Consider the following 20522-nt stretch of genomic DNA (forward strand, 5'->3'; position numbering starts at 1 on the left):
AGGGAGTTCAGCGCGACAGAGCGCTGTGCTGGGAGTTGAGAACTGTGGCGGCCCAGCGTCACCATGAATTGACTCAGCCCCAGTGGTTCCTCACATCCTCCTCCAGAAAACAAAAGCTGCGGCTAGCTGATCTTAGTTTCAGAGACACAAAGAGTCTTATTCAGTGATCTCAGGTAATGGGGGTTTATTTTAAAGACACCTATGGACAAGAACTCTGAAAAAGCAGAAAAGTCAGATCACAGGCTGAGCAGCCATGATGTGACAACTGGACCTTAAGAGGGAAAGGACATGAAGGGTGCTCAGAACCTAAGGCAGCAGGAGAGGCCGTGGAGATAGAAGTTTCAAGGTTTTCAGTCTCAGGTGCTTGCTGCCACTAAAGTGACTCTGTTTTGTTCCCTTGCTACTGGATGGCTCCTCACCCTCCACCCTGGACCTTTTCTCTCCATCTGTGCTTCTGCTTACCTATCATATCTGCTTGAAGTATAATAAATGTGTTCTGGGGGCTCAGACCCAGAGCCCAAGTCTTGATCTTAGTGGATGGTGAGGATGATAAAATAGTATTTATTGAGTGCCAAGCACTTTCCAGGTCTAAATCACTTTGATCTGCCTACCAATCTCGTGGGGAAAGGACCATCATTATTCCCAGTTTACAGATGGAAACAACGGAGGCCCAGCAAAGCGATGCACCCATGGTCACACAGCTAGTAAGTGGCAGAACCAGCGTTCAGGCCCAGAGAGCACGCTCCAGAGCCTGTGCTCTTCACACAGCCCTACTGCCTCCCAGTAGGGATGGAAGGCGTTAGCTGCCAGTGGTCTTAGATTTCTGTTTCCATCGATGGCCACCCAAGCAGCTGTCAACCATCTGTTCATATTAACCTGTTTAGGACTCCCCCCCACCCCCCGCAATCTGTACCAGCTCTGAGAAGTGGTACTACCCTGAATTTACTATGTGCTATACCTTGATGGACTCAGGTGCTTGCCACTGTGGATTACTTGATGTGGGATGGGCAAGGTATTGGGCTGGCAAGAGGGGCCCCTGAGGATCTGACCCAGCTATAAAGAATGATACAGACGAGAACATCCAAGCATGATGGTAACAGAGGGATTACAGACATCCCAGTCCTAAATAGAACTGTTTACATTGTATCCTTTTGGGAAATCTAGGCAAACACACGGTACTAGAATTCAGGTTGAAGGTGGAGGTGGTCATGGCCAGTAAGCCCTGAGAACAAATGAAGTTTCCTAGGAAGAGTGTACGTGGTGACTCTCAAGACATTTAACAGATTCTTTCTCTGCAAGTCTAAATACCAGGTGAATCCCCCAAACAGATTTCTTTAATCTGCCTTTTCATATCTCCTACTTTTGCAGTAATTGCAGAACGGTTTTGCTGAAATGGACTTCACACAGTCTTAGGATATCCCCCAGTGCATATCCTGACTCATATCGGACTGTCCAGGCGGTGTTTTATACCAACAGGCTGGTGCTGATTGCAAGGGCAGTTATTATAAAAATCAGGTTCTCACCGGCAGTGCTCTAGGTGTAGTGCTTTTAGTCATTGATGTATTTTGGTGGGAAACAATGGCTTAAATTCTTCAACTGGAATTGTACAAGTATAGTTTGTACACTCCATTTCTTCATCTACAAAATAAAAGGGAAAACCCGAAAGGATGTATTCAAAAAATACTGGTGCTGATCAGATCTTTTTCTGATTATGTTCTTTTGAAGTTAAACTATCTCAGCTCTAGAAATATTGGAATGGGTCAGGCTTGGAGCATTCTTGATTGAGTAGTTCAAGATCTATTGATAGAATCCAAAGCCTTACCAGGTGGCTATGCAAGCCAGATGCTGAGGCTCTAACCTGACTTCTCCCTGCATGTGGAGGGTTTTCCAGTCAGGTAAGGGCTTTGATTCACAATCATCATCTTCTGTGTAGAATTTGAAATGTTCTACAGTGGGGCCCCATTTTGCATTCTTATGCTTCTTTTTTTTTTAACTTAAAATTATTCAATTTTTACCTTTCTATCCATCGATCTACTCACATGATCACTTACAGTTCTTAATAACTTCATAGAATCCCAGTGAACTGCTCTACAGAATTTACTTAACCTATTCCCTTGCGGTTGACATTTAAAACAATTCAATGTTTGTTCTGATTCATATGCTGTTAGAAACTTTGTTCACATTGTTTACACATCTTTCTGTCTCTCTTTTCCTTTTGAGTATTTCCTTGGGACTATAGTCCCCCAAAAGGAATTAAGGATCAAAGGTTTTATAGCTCTTGTTCCGTATTATCAGACAGCCTACAGAAATACCAGAGTAATTTACAGTGGCCGAACAATGGTTGCGTATGCTTGATCCTGACAGCTCGGCCAATATTGGTCTGTCATTGTATCTCATATTGTTTTAAAAAGGTATTCAGTTCTTCAGTTATTTTAATTCATATTTCTTTAATTATCAGACTGAATATCTTCCCATGTGTTGGTTTATCGGGTACATTCCCAGTGTGCATAATGTATATATCTAAAGTGGCCCAGGGCTGCCCTTTATTACTATTCCTTCTCTCTCTGTTTTTCCTTTTTCCTCTTTAGCCATTTGTCAAATAGGGTCTCATTACTGATGATAAAATGTTTATATCCCAATATGAGATTTCATTCCTATTTTGCATCGTAAATATTTATCCATTATATTTATCATCATTTAAAACTTTTATTTTCCCCCTTGTTTTGTTACTTTTTATGTAGGAGATTTTAAATAGACTTTAAAATATGTGACTCCACCTTCCTCCAGCCTTATTTTATTTTTGAATTGTCATGAATTTATCTTTCTGCTACAGTGGGTTAAATACATTGTCTTTTTATTATTGTTATTGCTGTCTGTGTTTAATTAGTTCATTGGCCAATTTGGAAAGTATTATCCTATTTGGTGAGTTATGGATATAATCTACATTTTTTCATATTGATACCAGATTGTCCCACCAGCATATATTAAATGGTGATTTCTACATTCATTATTGTGAGTCTTAGTTTTTGTTTGTTTGTTGCTGTATCCTAAGGACTTATAAGTGCTTAAATCCATCTGTGAAATCACTATTCTATTTGAATCTTTGTCCTGGTTTTGATCCAGAAAAATTCAGTTTTGATGAAGATCACTTTATAACATATACTTAAATTTGATTGTTACATCCGCCTTCAATCTTCTTTGGTATTATTGTGTACTTGCTTTTCCTTATTAATTTTGCCAGTGATGTATTACATCCTATAGCATTCTAGCAGGAATTTAATTGTTCTTATGTTAATCTATTTTTGGTTTTTTGGACGAACGTTACTGATATTACTCTAAGTTTTCTAAATCAGGTGCAGTGGATGTAACTTTATTTAGGTATTTATTTTTCCCATTATTATTTTATAGTTTTTAGTTCCCTAGATATTTATCTAGATATATAAATTCTCAAGTTTGTTTGTTTGTTTTCCAGTATTGGGAACAGCCCATTTTCATTGCCTTTTCTAGCTTTACATCATTGATATGCACTTGGTTGAGCTCGCATTTTCTATTTACACTATTATATCATCTACAAAAAAAGTGGTATTTCTATTGCCACCTTTCCTGTATTCTCTATTTTGTTTTTAGCTTGTCCTACAGTATTTTCTACTATTACCTCTCCTAAATCACTACATGATTTATTAAACTACATTCATGAATAAGACAATCCTCCCTCTCTCTCTCTCTCTCTCACTCTCTCTCTCCTCTCAGTGTTGTCCTTATTAAGTGTTTTAAATGAAGATCTTATTTACTTCCTAATATGAGTTGTATAACATACTAACTTGTCTACATAGGAGAGGAACATCTTTGGGTTCTACCTGTGTTTGCAAAGTGAAGCCCCTTGGGGTGTGCTAGTCACTATGGTAGCTATTAGCTGCTCATGACTATTTAAACTTACATTTAAAAAAAAATTAAAAGTTAAATTTAAAAAAGTTTAGTTTCTCAGTCACATTAGCCACATTTAAGTGCACAATAGCCACACGTGACTAGCCATGACTGTATTGGACAGCGCAGAAATAAATATTTCCATCATTGCTGAAAATATTAGTGGAAAGCCCTAATCTAGGAGAGCCACATTAAAAATAATATTAAGACTCAGATTTAAATCTATAATCTTTTTTATCTTAGGGAATAAATCTCCTCTTCCTATTTCAAAGAGTTCTTATAAGAAAGCAATGTCTAATGTTAATGATGGCCTTTTTGGCATCCACCAAAATAATTCTTAGATTTAAAAATAGATGTTTTTCCAGATGGTCACATGTCTTGTTAGGGAGACCACTTCATGGATGGGTAGAGGCTTGATCACTGCACTGTACACCTGAAGCTGACGTTGAATAATATTGTATGTCAACTATAAGTGAATATATATATAATCATGGGACGTGGAGTATAGTGTGGAGTGGAGTCAATGGAATTGTAATAGATACGTATGGTATCGGGGATGGGAGGAGTGGGGCGGCGGATTTGGGGAGCGGGGTTGTCACTTTGAGGGATAAAAAGTATAACTATTGCCCTGTGTTGTGTTGTACACCTGAAACTAATTTAAAAAATAAAATAAAAATTTTTTTTAAATAGATGTTTTTCTATCAAAGTGCTGAACTATCCTAATAATTTCCCCGTGTAGTGTTAGTTCTGTCTGTGTTTGTAGGATATCTCATACTTGTTTGTTTTTGAAACATTTCCCCTTTCTGTAAGTAGGAAATTATTTATGATTTATTAAACTATATTCTTGAATAAGACAATCCTAAGATTCGCTCGCTCTCTCTCTCTCTCTCTCTCTCTCTCTCTCTCTCTCTTTCTCTCTTTCTCTCTTTCTCTCTCAGCATTGTTCTTATTAGGTTTTTTAAATGAAGATCTTATTTACTTCCTAATATGTTATATAACATACAACCTTGTCTATATTTCTAAACCTTTTACGTAACTGGTATTTAAAAATTTGAGATGTCTTCCTGAGAATCCATTAGTGGCTTCTTTAAAAAATGCGTGGAAGGGACAGAACTCTCCCTAACAGTTCCTCTGACATGAATCAATACATGTTTGTAATTTTTCATTCATCATAATTAGTTCATAATTATACCGTTGAATCTAAACCTCCTGTAAAACACTAGGTGACGTGCTGGATGACAAGATGAGTGTGTTATTGACCATCAAAAAGAATGAGGATTTTCATATTCTCTCCTCACTGGATTCTTCAAGGCTCTCCTCCACCCTCGATTTCCCCCGACTGGACTCCCCAGCATGACTCACCAGGCCGGTCTTCTCATCCCCCCGCCCCAGTACATTGACCTGCTCCTCTTCCCAGCTCCTCGTTTCTCTGGCAGAGACTGTCCTTTTCCTCTTCACCTCTCATTCACCCTGAGGACCCACCCAAAGTTCCCGTCTTTGTGATTCTCCCTGAGTGATTTCTCTCTGCTCTCATCTTAATATATTCCTTGAGTGTGTCATTTTTTTTTGGCAAATAACTATTCACAGCCTTGTCGTATTATCTAAGTATCTTCTGTGTTATTATGTACATCTCATATGTCTAATATCCCTGTAGGGGTGGGCGTGGAGGGAGAGTTTAGGTTGTCTATTTCTTTTGTTTAGTGCTGAGAATGTGGCAGACAGTAAAAGATTCTTATTCAATAAGTGTGTTGATAAATTAAAGATTATTACTTCCTTACCAGTCAAAGCCAGTAAAATCTGTGGCCAAAGACAGGTTTTACTCGCTTAAGTAAACTAGTGTAACCTATTTGGAGAAAAAGGCAAAAGAGTTTCCATAAAGGACCGTCCTCATCTTCCAGGTTTGTTCATTCATTCCCACTCACTCAGCAGATAGTGACTGAGTAGCTCCTCTGTGCTAGCTGTGGTTAATCAGAATAAACATGGTCCCTGGCTTCACGGTGTGCACAGTCTAGTAGGGGAGATTGGTATTCCACAAGTAAATCAGCAAATAAATATATAATTACAAATTGTGCTAAGTGCTACCTATAAAGGAAAGATAGTTTGGGTGGTAGGCAGGGACTCGGTCAAGTTAGGAAATGACATTTAAGCTGAGGGCTGAAGGATGGGTCATTAGCCAAGAGAGACCAAGTGAAGAAGCCAGGCAGCAGGAATAGCATGTGCAAAGGCCCTGAGGCGTGAAAGAATTCAGTGGGTTTGAGAAACAGCCAAAGGTCAGTATGTGACTGGAGCATGGTGAATAAGGGGAGTTAACATGGGTTGAGGCAGGTCCAGATCCAAAGTGCACTTAGGGTCCAAAGTTGGGTATTTGGGTTTTAAGCAACCTGGTGTACATTTTAAGAGATTTTTTTTTTTTTTAGCTGAGCCATCCTGCCACCTGTTGGCAGCTCAGTGGCAGCTCAGCTCGGGCCGGGACTCGAACCACTGTTGCTCAGAGCTCAAACTCTTGAGCGAGCTCTTAACCAACTGAGCCACTCAGCTGGCCCTAAGAGATTTTTTTTTAAGCCAGTATATGTGCCTAGTAGTGCTCCAAGTAACATATATATAAAATCTTATTTAATACTGAGAACATCCATATGACATAGGTACTTTTAATATGCCCATTTTCCAGTTGAGGAAACCAGGCCCAGGGATGTTAAGCAACTAGTCTGGGGTCACATAGCATGTTTGTAAAGGAGTCAATACAGTATATAACCAGGTTCTCTTTAGCCTCCAGAGCCCAAGCTGTGACTACTAGGTGGCCTTGCCTCAAGATCACTTGGCCACTGTGTAACTGATGGGGTTTGACAGTGTAGGAACAGACAGATAAATTAGAGGGCTCTCTCAGCAGTCCAGGTGAGAGGTCGTAGCTATGAGGGGGTGCTGTTTAATTGGGGAGAAATTGATATTCTGGGGTCAGGGTGAGGAGGCAGACAGGGAAACATGATATAAGGGAATAAAAGTACAGTGATGCCTTGGTTTGCAAGCATAATTCGTTCCGGAAACAAATTACTTATATTGCAAGACATCACTTGTTTACCATGTTAAAATGTATTAAAAATGTTTGCTCGTCTCGCGGAGCACTCGCAAGCCACGTTACTCGCAATCCAAGGTTTTACTGTATATGATTTATTTAGACTTCTTAAAAAGGTTTGAAGTCTCGTTTTAAAGAATTTAGAAGAGAAACAAAGCAATCAGTGGAGGCACAGCATGAAAAGGAAATAAAAATTGGATCAGAAATGAAGTACAAATCACACTAATAAAACAAGCTTTTTAACAAATTTTAATTAATACAGAGGAAAGAAAATAAGAGTGAGAAAGGAAATACGATAATTATTATAAAAGAAAATGTGTCATTTGTATGGAATTTATAATTCCCTGCTAAATTAGCTATGCAAGCTGAAACAGATAACTGCTTAAATATAGAGAAATTGGTCAAAAATGTGTCATGAAATCTGAAACGAGATCTACTGCCCTCCGTCTCCTGCCTCTTTTCCTTTCCCTCCCCTTTCCCTGCCTGTTGAAATCTGACCAGTCTTCACAACCCTGTTTAAATCCCTTTCTAAAATAGAAAAACAAAACCACTGACATGAATAAATGGTTACTTTAGCCCCAATCAACAATTACCAGCAGTACACATGGCCTTGCAGGGTGGAAGCAAAGGTTACATGATGTTCAGGCATTTCTGTTGAAGAGAGCAGGGATGGGTTTAATCTGCTTGAGAAATGTTTGCTACCACACAGACTCATTTTTTAGCAAGCAAGTTTTGGAACATAAAGGCATAAACATTATCTAGACACTTTTGTTATGTGGATTACCAAGTGGGCTGAATAGTTAGAATGAAGCATCCATAGGCAAATCTAGGTTGGAAGCTTTTAGGGAAAAATATTAAATATAGCTGCCATGTTAGTAACTTCTCTTCTTTTGAGAAAAGGTGAATCACAATGGCTAGAAGTCAGTTCCCATCAGGTTCTCCTGCTGAGATGTGAGGTAACCTGTTGCCAGTTTTCAGTGAGCAGGACTGGGTGGAGCCTAGGTGTGTACCCTAGGAGCTCCTATAATGACGAGGGCGGCAGAGAGTCACCAATGTGGCTGCCAGTTCCCACTTCATACTTGTCTTCTCCAAGTCTCCCTCATCCTGGGAGAAGTCTCCCAACACTTGGGACAGAGCTCACCATCAGCCTATGGGACCTTCCTTAAAGGGTGAGCACCCCTTTAAGGGGTGCCAAGTACTTTCTGTGGGGTGATTGGGAAACTTGCAGAGCGATGGTAGAAGGTGAGCGGAGAAGGTGGGCAAAGGTAGAGTCTCATTCTGTGTGCACTAGGCATTGCCAGAGTATGACAGGTTGTAGGAAAGCACTGTCACTTTCATATAGCAGGTTCAGGCCACTCTAGTGTCCTTTTCCATATAGAGTCTCTCATATGAAAGGAAGGAAGGAAAGTAAGGTAAGCGGAAGAAAGGAGAGAAGACACAGAGAGGATGGATAGCTAGATGCTAATACTAGGCCATTCGATCATTCATGCGTGCATTCACCATTATTACGTCAGAATACAGTGGGGTCCTGAGAGCTGAGATGACCAAGGCACAGTCTCAAGGTTCCTTCTTTGAATAGTTAGCCACATGTTCACAGATACTGGTATGTCTAGGTATTATATGCAAAGTCCTTGGCATAGCATCTGGCAAATATTTGGTACTTAGCAAACCCTGGTTGTCATCACATCACCATCACCATCACCATTATGAGACTGTGAGATCCCTGAGGACAGATGAGTTGTTCATGCATCTTGCAGTCCCTGGGTTGGCAGTGTCTAGTGAAGAGGTCAGAGTCCATGAATGTACATTGACCCAGTGACTAACTGAATGAATACATTTTTTGAGCACCCACTCCATGCAGACACCTTTAAAAGGCATGGAGAAAGCTTCAGAGACAAACCTTTGTCCTAAAACGAGATGGGGCATAAATAAATAAATAAATAAATAAATAAATAAATAAATAAATAAATAAATGTTGTAAATTGAAAAACCAATATAGAGGGATAGCATTTGCTAAGTGCCAAGCGAATAAAAACAGAAGGAGCTTCAGGAATTTGGGGGAGGAAGAAATTCTGTGGGTTGGTAGGGAGAGTTGTGACAAGTATTAATCCAGAATCTAATCAGGTTCAGAGTTTCAAAAGAAGTGCTAACCTTTTGACCCTTTGGCAGTGGGGATGGGGAGAGTGTAGTGTGTGTTGGTAAATATTGAACAACCGGCTCTCCAGAAAAAAAAGTATGTGTATGAATGCATATGAAAATTTACATTTTACTGACAAAGGGTTGGTAGCACACAATTCACGAATAATAATAAAATATCCAATACTCTTTCTTCTAAATTCCCTGAACCAGTTGATTCTCACAGAATGTTTCTGCTGGTTTTTGTTGAGCTCTTTGTATCCAGAGCTGACCTGTGGTTGCTATTGAACCATGATTTGACTAGTAGAATTTCATCCCAATCCGCTCTTTCCCAATATATTTATTGTTGTTAAATCTGATGTGATCCGCTAAACTATATCTCTCCATTTTGCATATTATATTTATTAAACTGAAATCTCTTTCAGCTTCAGCACCAAGTGTGTCAGAACTTACTCATTCACCAATGACATGAACACCTTTGCTGAATCAGATAATAGTTTTCAGATACTGGGAGAGTATTTTCCTCTTTTTTTTTTTTTAATACTATTCGCAATGTAATGATTACAGACATGACTCTCGTAAGTTTAATCTGCATTATTGACATTTCTTCTATCACTTTCTTAACTCTAGATAATCAACAAAACAAGAAATCAAGCCCTGACTTGTAGAGTTTGTTGATTTCCGAGGTGTGAATACCCCCACCGTGGCCAATTTTGTGATATCCTTGAACGTGGAATTGGGAAGAGATATACAGTAGCACACCATTATGTAGTATTTCTGCCACGTAGATGCTATACACATAAATAATCTCAAGAGCATAGAAAACAAAATAAGTGATGAGTTTTGAGTATTTATTACCTTTGTTTTTAAGCATAATTTATTTAATTACAAGTTTATGTTTTAGATTTTAATATTGCCTGTTTTTAACAACTGGCTCAAAGAATTCCTGCAAATTGAATCATGGAGAACTGGTAGGAACCAGGTCTGACACACACATTGCCCTCAGTCCTAGTAGGGTGAAAGTCTCCTCTTGGGGTGAGGAGTTCTGTACTTTTTGTCACTTTGTCCTCTCAAAGACAGACAGGTCTTAGTCACTCATGCTGCCTCCAGCAGAAAAACTCAAACAAAAGCTCATTTCTTTCCCGAGTACTGTGGGGAGTTTGACGTGGATCTGGTCTAAGCTGCATGACTCACCCTAATGGTGACATTCAGTGTAGTCCCTAATGACTTTGCATTTCACACTCATTTCCATTATATCTTTCTTTAAAGATTAAAAACAAGACAGAAGGAAGGACCTTGTATGGCTATGACAGAGGATGGTGACAAACAGAGCACTTGGGCCCGCTGTCAATTAATTACCCACTAGTGTTCTTTAAAATCTCCCTCCTGACTGCCTCCTAAAAGAACCCCAAACTTGCCTGACAGGTTGGAGAAGTTGACAACTTTCTTGTTTCTCAACCAAGACAAAGAGGCACAATTCCTGATATCAAAAGCACAAACTTTTATCCGCAAAGCAAACTTTTATAGAGAAATTTGACAAAAACAAGCTCCCCTGGCTCCACCCCCGGCCTTATTCTACTTTCTTAAGCAATGTCCCTTTCACACAAATGTGAAAAAACTGCCAAGTGGGAGGCGGGAATAACCTGCCTGCCCCGCTCCCCTGGCTGACCCATGGCAGTTTATTGTTGCCCTGGTTGGTAAATAGCTGATCTGTCATCTCCCCAGTGCCCCCCGACTCTTGCAGGCAATCTTGCCCCTCCCCAGGCCCTCCTGGGCCCTCCCACAATCCTGTGACAAGAGGCGCCTTCAGACTGGCTCCCACATCTGACTGGACAGTGCCCGGATATCGCCCATTGTTAAATATTGTGACTATCACTCCTGCTTGAATCCTTCCCGTCTTAGGATTTGAGCCACGAAACACCCTGTGTGCTCACCCTCACCTCCAGATCCAAGCCCGAAGGCTCAGGCCCACCACATGGTTGCAGGATCTATCTTGTTTTCAATAGAGAAGAACTCAACAGCTTAGACTCAGGTGAGGGTCTTCACAACCTGCAAGACCCCTTCTCTAATGTGTCTGCCCTGCATTTGCAACCCTTCGCTGGATTCTAGGTGGTTTCACTCATCCCAATTCCTTGAAAACTCTGTGTGCGCTCACCAGTCCTGACAGGGTCCTCTGTCCCATGTTAGGGCTTCGCCATCTAGTATTAGATCTTCCAAACTCTTAACCTCTGCCCAGCTGGGCCTTATCATGCCAGTGTCCAGATTCTCCTGGGGCTGATCCCCACCTCACGCTCTACTGACTTCCCTGACGCTTGTTCCTCTCTCTGTGTTATCAACGCTTAGTCACAGTGCCTCCGTTGCCCATGGGTACTTTTTCTCATCTTCTGCTGTGGGTTCCAAATCGGAGCACTCATCTGAACCCCACAGCTGTTGAGAGGAGTTCCCAACTTCCCCTGTTCAGGATACAGCCCTGGTCCTCACAGAGGCAAGGCTACTAGTTTACATTGGGGTCTCCTGCCCATCAAAATCATAAAAGACATGGAACCTGTTTCTCCAAAGGGAAAGGGCTCTGCAAAGGAGCTGTAATGTGATCGATATTTAGTCATTGACTCATAATAAAATCATTTTTCCAATTAACATGAACTTTTTCCTACTTTGCATTGGGTTGTGAAATCACTACTACAATTGAGTAATTAAATCATGGTGGGGTTTTTTTTTTTCTCTCTCTCATTTTCTTTCTTGCTATTGCTTTAAAAACACTGCTCACAGATGTTTAACAATTTATATGAAAAGTGAATTCCAGTAAAAGGCCTATTAATTAAATTATTTAGCCTGGTTGAGGAGCTTTCTTAAAAAAAATAACGTGTATGTTTAGGATCAGGAGGGTTTTCCAGTTGTCATTTCAGGAGATAAATGTGTTGGGAAAAAAAGAGTGTAAATAGAAATGAATGTCATTTTATCGAATTAAAGATGAATGCTGAATTTGGGGAGCTGTAGTACAATGGCGTCCTGGTTCAAACTTGCCTTGAAAGAGATTTATAATCATGGGATATGAAGCTTTGTCTCCCAAGGGCTCTCCTGGTGACCATTAACTCCTTCAATTCACCACTCTGAGCACCCAGAAGGGGCAGTTTGCAAGGTGGACGGGGTAAGAAGGAAGGCTGTTGCAGTGTGTGTGACAAGTCAACAAGGCAAAACAACAGCAACTTGCTTTATCCACGCCTCTGGAATTTAAAGTGGTTTGACAAACCAAAAGCCACATACTATCAAGTATATATTATGCCAGTGGGCCTTCACTTGGGCTTTGAAGTCTTCTTTTTCTGTTTCTATCATTGAGATTTTTCGGAATGGTTTTTAAAAAGGGAATTCGTAGTCGTTCTAGCACAGTTGGTTCCAGACATTATTGTTGAAGCCCTGGCATCACCATTGTATTTGAGCTCGTTTTCCACCTCAACCTCTGAAAATCTTTTTCCACAGAACTGACAGCTTAGGTCTGATCTGTGGTTACACACAAAGGAGATGGTAGCTAGTAATGAGGGCTCTGCTGTGGCTGTGATGCTCGAAGAGGCTTCCCTGATGGAATACTGCAAGGCGTGGTTTAAAATATTAAAAGGTGTATTATTCAATGGAATTGTTTTTGATGCTTTTGATACCCTTAGAGGTTGCTGGGGAAAGCTAGAGTTCTTAATGACTGACTTGAAGAATAAAATGCCCTTGAGCCCTGCGGTCAGATGCTGAATTCCTTCTGCAGGTGGAAATGCTGCACCTTCCAAGGGAAGCCAAGTCTTATTTTTGTGATGACCTTACCCATTTGAAACTTTCCCGGAATCTCTTATCATGAGGTCCCCACCCAAAGAATGAAAAACACCATCTGATTTCTAATTTCCCTATCTCTTATTTGAGTTTGCAACTTTCTTGAACAACAGATGGCCAGAAAAATGTGTAAGCCCAAATAAAAGCAAAGCATGGGCTTTACTGTGTCTTCACTGGTGTCAGTTGCTTTTTAAAATTAAAATTATGTAAATGATCCCTTGGCTTTACGCAGGAGAAACAGAAAGGAAGGATGCAACCCCAGCACTTGAGTGTATTTTACTTTGGGTTGTGTGTAGGGCTACTTTTTTCTTTCTTTTCTTTCTTTTTGTCTTTTTTGTTTTTTGTTTGTCTAAAGCTTTTAATATTTCCTCTTAAAGAGAAACAAGAAAAGAGGCATTCAGTAGAAGCATTTTGCAAGTTGCTCATTCATAAAAGCTCTCAGTTTTACCGGCAGCCAGCCTAGACTATTAGGACTGGCAGAGACCTTAGAGGTCCTTGTTTTAATTGACTTGAAAAGGGAGGAAAAAGATTCTGGAGTCAAAGACCAAAGGAGGGCCTGGCCTCTCTAGGTTTGGCATCTTTCTTACCTCAAGGAGTTAAAAGTCGGGGGCTGAGCCTGATCAACCAGATGGTCTTTAACAGCAACATGGTTCATATTGTTTAGATTATCCTGTTGCAAGCACCGTGCCTCGTTTACCTTTTATGGAATAAAGTGTGGAAAATTGACCACAGATGTAAGTAACCAAGAATGAAGGGGAAGCTGTTGTTACCAGGCCTCCTCTTTTCTCTCCAGCACGCCTGATCCCACAGATAAAAATAAAAAGAGAAATGGAAGGCAGGCGGAAGGATAGCTTGCCTTACCTCGATGGCTCAGGTCTGAGCGCCGTTAGCCCTCTGTTCTATATTTTCATAAACCCACGGTTGGCTTCAAGACTCATGTGCAGGCTACCCTCAAATTCTGATTTTCCAAGGGCCCTCCAGTGAAAATAGCATACCACGTAAGCAGTTTTTCCATCCTGTTTTGAAAGGCAGGGAGTGTAAGGCCAACAGACTGACATGGAGCAATTTTGCAGCCCTCCATTCCCTAAAGGAGAGAAGTGAGTGGCATTTTGCAGCCTAAGGAGCGTGGATAAATTCTGCATTCCCGTTGATTTGATTGCTATCTCTGCTGCAGGCTGGGCCAGATTAATTAGAACTAGGCCCTCGTTATTTCTGAGAATGTATGTCTGAGTTTGCAAAAGAGTTGACTACTCGGAATGGGCCCAGGGAAGAAAAGAGCTTGTTGAGACAGGCCTATGCTTTCCTTTACAGCATGCTTTTTAGGATTATAAAGTCATTTCTGCCTTTTGAGGCCTTCAGAGGAATATTCTCCAACCAAAGTAATAAACTAGGTTTTATGAAGTCCCTTTATTTTCAGTCACTCCCTCTTCGCCGCTTTCCTCAGTTCTGCCTCCCGCTGCCAAGGCCATGCTGACTTTTGCCTCTCACCCTTCTTTGTGACACTTGCTGCCTTTGCCTGTGGCTGTAACCACCACTATCAGGTGACTAGACTTCTGCTTGTAGGTCCGTGAGGGCCAAAAATTACCCATGGGTGCCATTTCTCAAAGTGGTCTTCTGGGTCGCCTTCACTTTATGTGGGGTCCAGCCCGAGTTGGGGCCAACTGCTCTGGTCGCATGTATTCTGTGTCTTCAGTCCCATCTAGTTTAGCTCCCCTTTCTCCTGCCAGGCGTCTGTGCTCATCCCTTTCACCAGGCTCTCGGGAGTCCTGGCTCTACTGTCAAGAAGCTCTCCAACATCAGACATCCTAACTGATTCCTCACGTATTTTCCAGGAAATCTGGGCCAGTCTCCCTGGACACTGCCTCTTTCCCATGCTTCCCCGGCTTTAAGTTCACTGTCCCCCATGACTCCTTTGAAACCTGTATTCCTTTGAAGCTGAGGTGCCTGGTTAGCCCACTCCCGTCTGTTACGAACCCCTGGATGATTCCTTGCACTCACTGAGGATTTTGGCACTTGGAGTTGTCACACACTCCTCCTTTCCTCCCTGGTGAACGCGACAGCTTCCCTACTGACCTGTCCACCAGCCACATAATTCCTCTATCTTCTCTGCTTCCGTGGCTGTTCCACCCACTCTGCTACAGGACTTTGCTCCATGCTCATGTCTGGAATCATGAAGACTTGCCCTCTGCACTCCGCATCCCTGCCCACAACCTTCCATTTCACCATCTCTACTATGTAATTCCCACGAAGACATGCCCATCAACCTCTAGCTCCTGACCCTCTCATTTTCCCAGATCCTCAGTCCCCTCCCATCCAGCCTGGTCAGTTGCAGATTATTTCAACCACATTCTCCAGCCAGCTTAGTTACCCCCACCCCACCCTTTTTGTTCTTTCAGTGCTCCAACTGAGCAATCCCTAGCTTGAATCAACTCACAAAGCCTTTGTCCTGAGCCCGCTAAGGGCCTGCTCAAAGCTTCTGGAGAGAATCGCTTATCTGTCTAAATGAGGTGGGACAAACCCTTGGCTTCTAACATGATCCCAACCAACCCCAGTCCACACCCCGATCCCTCCTCAATCAGCCCCTCTTCTTCCCTGTTCATCAAATGTCTTGGAAACTCATCTCTAGCGCTGCTTTTTTGCTTCCACTCATGCGTCAAACTGCAGTTTGGCTTCTGCTCACACTGAACTGCTCCGGCATAGGTTACCTGTGACTTCCCAATTTCCAGATTTTCTGTCTTCACCTCACGTGATTTCTCTTCAGCTGTCTGCTTCTTGGAGCACTGTCTTCCTCAGCTGTGATAGGAATCTCTCAAGCTTCGCCTCCCTCTCTGAGCACTTGTTCTGTTTTCCCCAGTAACTCTTCCTTTTCTTTCTACCTAAAAATTATTACTCCCTGTGTTCCTGCCCTCTCACTCTAGCCAAAACCCTGATTCTGCAACATGGGGAAAAACAAAGAAGGTTGACCACATCAAAGGCCACTTCTGAAAACATCCTCCTCATTCAACACAGATGGGAAGCTGAACACACCAGCTGACTGATGGTGCTTAACAGTTTGTTTCTAAGATGATGGGCATGAGTCCCAGGACTGAAAAGTGTCATTTTGGTGGTGATAGCAAGCATTGGTGTCTGTGAGCTCTGGATGGGCAAGCCCATGGCATTAGCGGAAGGTTTGCGCTACGATGTTGGCTGTTCAAGTTCTCCTAGGCTATCCAGGATGGTGAATAGGCCATTCCTAGAACCTGGAGGAGAGTTCCCATTTCAAAAGCTGGGGTGTATAGTGGAAACAGTGTGGGGTTTGGAGTTAGACATTATATTTTGAATCCTGCTCTCCTCTTACCACTTATGTGACCTTGGGCAATTGACTCCTCTTCTAGCTGTGTCTTAATGTTTTCAAATGCAAAATAGATAACATTATCTTCCTCTTCTGAGGATTAGGGATAATGCACATATTAGGAAGATATTATTTGCTAGACTTAATTCAGTAGGATAATTGAGCTCAATAGAGTTATTCTCTTAGGCTAACTATTAACCTGAAAAACCTGACAACTCACCAAAAATTACTTAATAACCTCTTTTATGGGGCTAGCATCAAGAGTGGAGGAAGAGAATGAGTAGGACTGGTCTGTGGCTCAGGCTGATTGTCATGTACAGCATAATTAGAGCCCATTCAGTCACAATCTCTCGTTCAGGTGTAGATGGTGTTGGGTAGTGGAAGTTCTGGAGATGGAGAGATCAGTGTGGGCTGGAGTAGATGGGACAAGTGGCTTTGGAAAACCTTGGGCTGCCTGGAATAAAAATGTCATGTTATTATAAAGCTAGCGATAAGTGATGTCACCATAGGCTTCTGTTTAAGTTAGGTGGGGGAATTAAAATTAATGCCAACGGCTCCCAGGAGCCATTGAATACTTTAGAGTGAGAACATGGTGAAAACAATGTTTAAAGAAGATTAGTTTAGCTTCCTTATATAGAAGACATCTTTGATTGGGAGGCTGAGGCCACAGAGGACATTGGACAGACTGTCACAGGAACCGGAACCTGATCTGAAGAAGTGCAGGGATATGATGAAAATGAGAGAAACTTTTTTGTCATAAAATATACAGGACATAAATTTTACCATTTTAACCACAATTCAGTGACGTTGAGTACATTCATGTTGTTCTATCATCACCACCAGAGGAGAAACTTTTATAGCAATTCGCCATTGGTGCAACATCTCAGCGCAAGATCAACATTTTGTATGCTTTGTCATTTGAATACTTTCTAGTAATTTTTTGTAATTATCACATGTTACAAAGTATCAGTTTGCAATGATTTGGAAATTTTAAAAAAGAGACTGGTCCTGTTCTTCAGATTGCTTGAGAAGCACTCTGCTGAAGGAATGAGGACGACAAAGGGTCTCTGGGAAGGAACAGGTAAAGTGTAGGAAGGCTAATCCTCTCCCCTCTTCTTCCAGATAAGACTTTATTCATTCTCAAATCTCAACTTCTGGGTCCCTCTCTCCAAGAAGCTTTCTCTTCCCTACTTCTCCCCAAACTCCCAAGTTTCAATGGATGTTAATCAGCCTTTATGTTGCCCCTGTACCGTGGATATATTTCTGTTTCTGCCACCGCAACACTGTCTGAACTGGCCATCTTGATGGCCTCCCCCGCTACAATGCAAGCTCTGTGAGTGGAGACCATGGTTTTTCATCTCTCTACCCACATTGCTTTGCACACAGCAGGTGCTCCGTGAAGGCCTACTCACATGAATAGGACTGAATTTTAAGAGCAGACATGTAAGGGTGGATAGAGAGATGATGATATGTGGGGTGAAGATAAAAGAGCATCAAGGCCAGGCTTGGTAACCAAAGTCCCCTTAGGGAAGGAGGAGGCCATTTGCCTGCTGTGAGTAAGACGTGTGGGGAAGACTTGGAAGCTGAAGCACAAAAAATGGAGTTGGGCAGCCTGTGTGGGGAATGTGCTGGGGAGGCAAAGAGAGTAAAAGGGAAAGGCAGCAGCGTGTGTCTGCTTCCTATTCAGTCTTAGGCCTTGTACCTCTGCTGAAGCATTCATCCGTTTCTTCATCAATATCCAATCATCATATATACTTCAAACCCTGCCATTCACTTATTCAGGAACAATTTATTACAGACTCTACTTACATTATCCCCAACCCCTAAACACCCTTTCAGGGTAGGTATTATTGTCTCCATTTCATAGAAAAGGCTCAAGAGGTTGCGTCTTTTTGCCCAAATTAAGGCAACTAGTCAGTGGCAGAATCAAGCTTTGAACCCAGGACTTCAATCCCTCCTTGCACAATGTCATGAGGCCAGTGCTCAATAAATGTGTGTGGGATTAATTTCATGAAAACTCGAACCAGGATGAGAAGAAAGAGGAGAAAAGAGGCAGTTTGGGGTTAGGGATTGGCTCAGCCAGATCAGAGGAAGATTGAGAAAGAACAGGGTTAGGGTAGGCACCGTGCAGATTAGAACAGCTCTTGTCTCCGGGAAAGAGAGGCTGCATGAGTAAGACTGTTTAGGATGGAGAATGGACAGGTTTGGGGATGGCAGAGGAGACCCTGCTAGTTCTGATTCCAGGGGCACTTTATGAACAGTCACTCTAATTCCCTGTTCTGATTTCTGAGCTGAATGTAACCTCGTGTACTCTTCTTTTTCGGGACACAAGGATGATGGGGAATGGGACCACTCCTGGGCCAGTGGTTCTGCTGATTCTTTCCCAAAACAATGTGGCAGGAGAGATGGAAGGAGAGCCCAGCTGCCTCTGTGGGGAAGAGCCTTTGGTACAGACACTCTCACTATAGTGATCCGTTGCTTCTTGTGGACTTCACTCTTTTCTTTTAATCCTCAGGTGTCCACGTTAGCAGGTGGTCGAAACAGGATTGAATTAACCAACATTGGTCTTAGCTATAATGGGGGCATGAGGTAGATGTCTCACCAAACTCACCTACCACCACCTTCTTTGGGAATGATGGCACCCAGGGACCCAGCTAAAGGGGCAGGCCTGGGAGGCCATGCTTTAGACCTTGTTTGGATCGCTGACCCAAAACCAGCCACTCCGTGTCACTACCTTGCACTCCACTCTCTAATGTAGTTTTCCAAAGTCCATCCGATGGCCTAGAGGCCTTACTCATCTTGGCCCATGCTTCTTCTCCCAACTCTTTTCCTATTATTCTTCCCTGGCTTTCTCTGTTTCAGCTCCACCGGTCTCCTTGTTCCCTTCATGGGCCAAATAAACCTCCATCCCAAATCCTTCTCATTTTCTGTTTCCTCTTCCTGAATGTTCCGTCCATCATGTATTTGCATATCTGGCTCTTTCACTCAAAATGCTTTCAGCTCAAATGCTTCCCAGGACTGTGACCACCTATTTAAAAATAGCACTTCCTGTTTCTCTATCCCATTGCCCTGCTCTGTTTTCCTTCATAACCTGTGATTGCTGGCATAACATGTATGTTTTCTTGCCTTTTCATCATCTCTTCCCTTCACTGGAATGTAAACTCCCTGTGAGCAGGAGTGTATGTTGTCCTTTCCTGTCTCCCTACAACACCCAGAACAATTCTTAAAACGTTGTGTGTGCCTAATAAATGTTTGCTGAATGAATGAATGTCCAGTGACCAGCTGCTGTCTCAGGAATCCAAATTAAGGACACAGTGATTTTCTTGGTTGGCGATAGTTTCTGGCCCTTTTGGGTCAGTCAGGCTTGGGACTGATAGTCATGTTCATCACATGTAAGCACAGGAAGTTGGTCAAGATCAAAAGAGAAGCTGAGAGAATCCAGGTGTCTCTGAAAGGGGAGGAGAAGGTTTTGCTGCCTGGGGGCATCTCTTTCTCATTATGGCCTGACCTTGTTTGTACTTCTTTTGCCCATAGACTTGTCTGGGTATCTGTATTGGTTTTACTGCATACCAAATTATCACACACTTAGCAGCTGAAAGCAACATGCACTTGTTATGTTACAGTTCTGTAGCTCAGAAGTCCAGGTGGGCTGGTTTCTCTGCTCGGGGCCTCACGAGATGGAAATCAAGGTATTGATGGGACTGGCCTCTTATCCGGAAGTCCTGGGGAAGAATTTGCTTCCAAGCTCATTCAGCTTGATAGCAATCTCCACTGCCTTGTAGTCATAGGACTGAGGTCCCTAGTGCCTTGCTGGCTTTTGGCAGGGACTGCCCTTAGCTCTGAGAAGCCACTCTCAATTCCTTTCCATGTGACCCCATCCATGCCAGCCACAGAGAGCCTCCACACATCGCATCCCTCCCACAGGCTCTCTGACTTCCTCTTCTGCTACCAGCAGGAGAAAACTGCACTTTTAAAGGTCTTGTGTGATTATGTTAGGCTCACCCAGATAATCTATTGATTAACTCAAACACAACTAACCTGTAACCTAACATTGTCAGGACATGTGTTCACCTCATACTCACAGTCCTAGCATTCGGGTAGAAAATCTTTTTTTTTTTTAAGATTTTTTTGGGGAATTGGGAGAGGGGGAGCAGACAAGTTGCTGTTCTTTTGTTCTTCAGTCTAGTTGTGGAGGACGTTGCTTCACTGGCCCATGTTGGTATTATCATTGCGCTCTTCCCGGGTGAG

The 20522-nt window shown here is 42.2% G+C and overlaps 1 protein-coding gene across 1 annotated transcript in view; it reads left to right on the top strand.

Moving 5' to 3' along the window:
- Positions 1-20522, top strand: part of PARVA (parvin alpha) — a 187892-nt gene that overhangs the window by 52710 nt on the left and 114660 nt on the right.

The sequence above is a fragment of the Hipposideros armiger genome, unplaced genomic scaffold (genome assembly GCF_001890085.2).
Source record: "Hipposideros armiger isolate ML-2016 unplaced genomic scaffold, ASM189008v1 scaffold_188, whole genome shotgun sequence".
In the NCBI taxonomy this organism is placed as follows: Eukaryota; Metazoa; Chordata; class Mammalia; order Chiroptera; family Hipposideridae; genus Hipposideros; species Hipposideros armiger.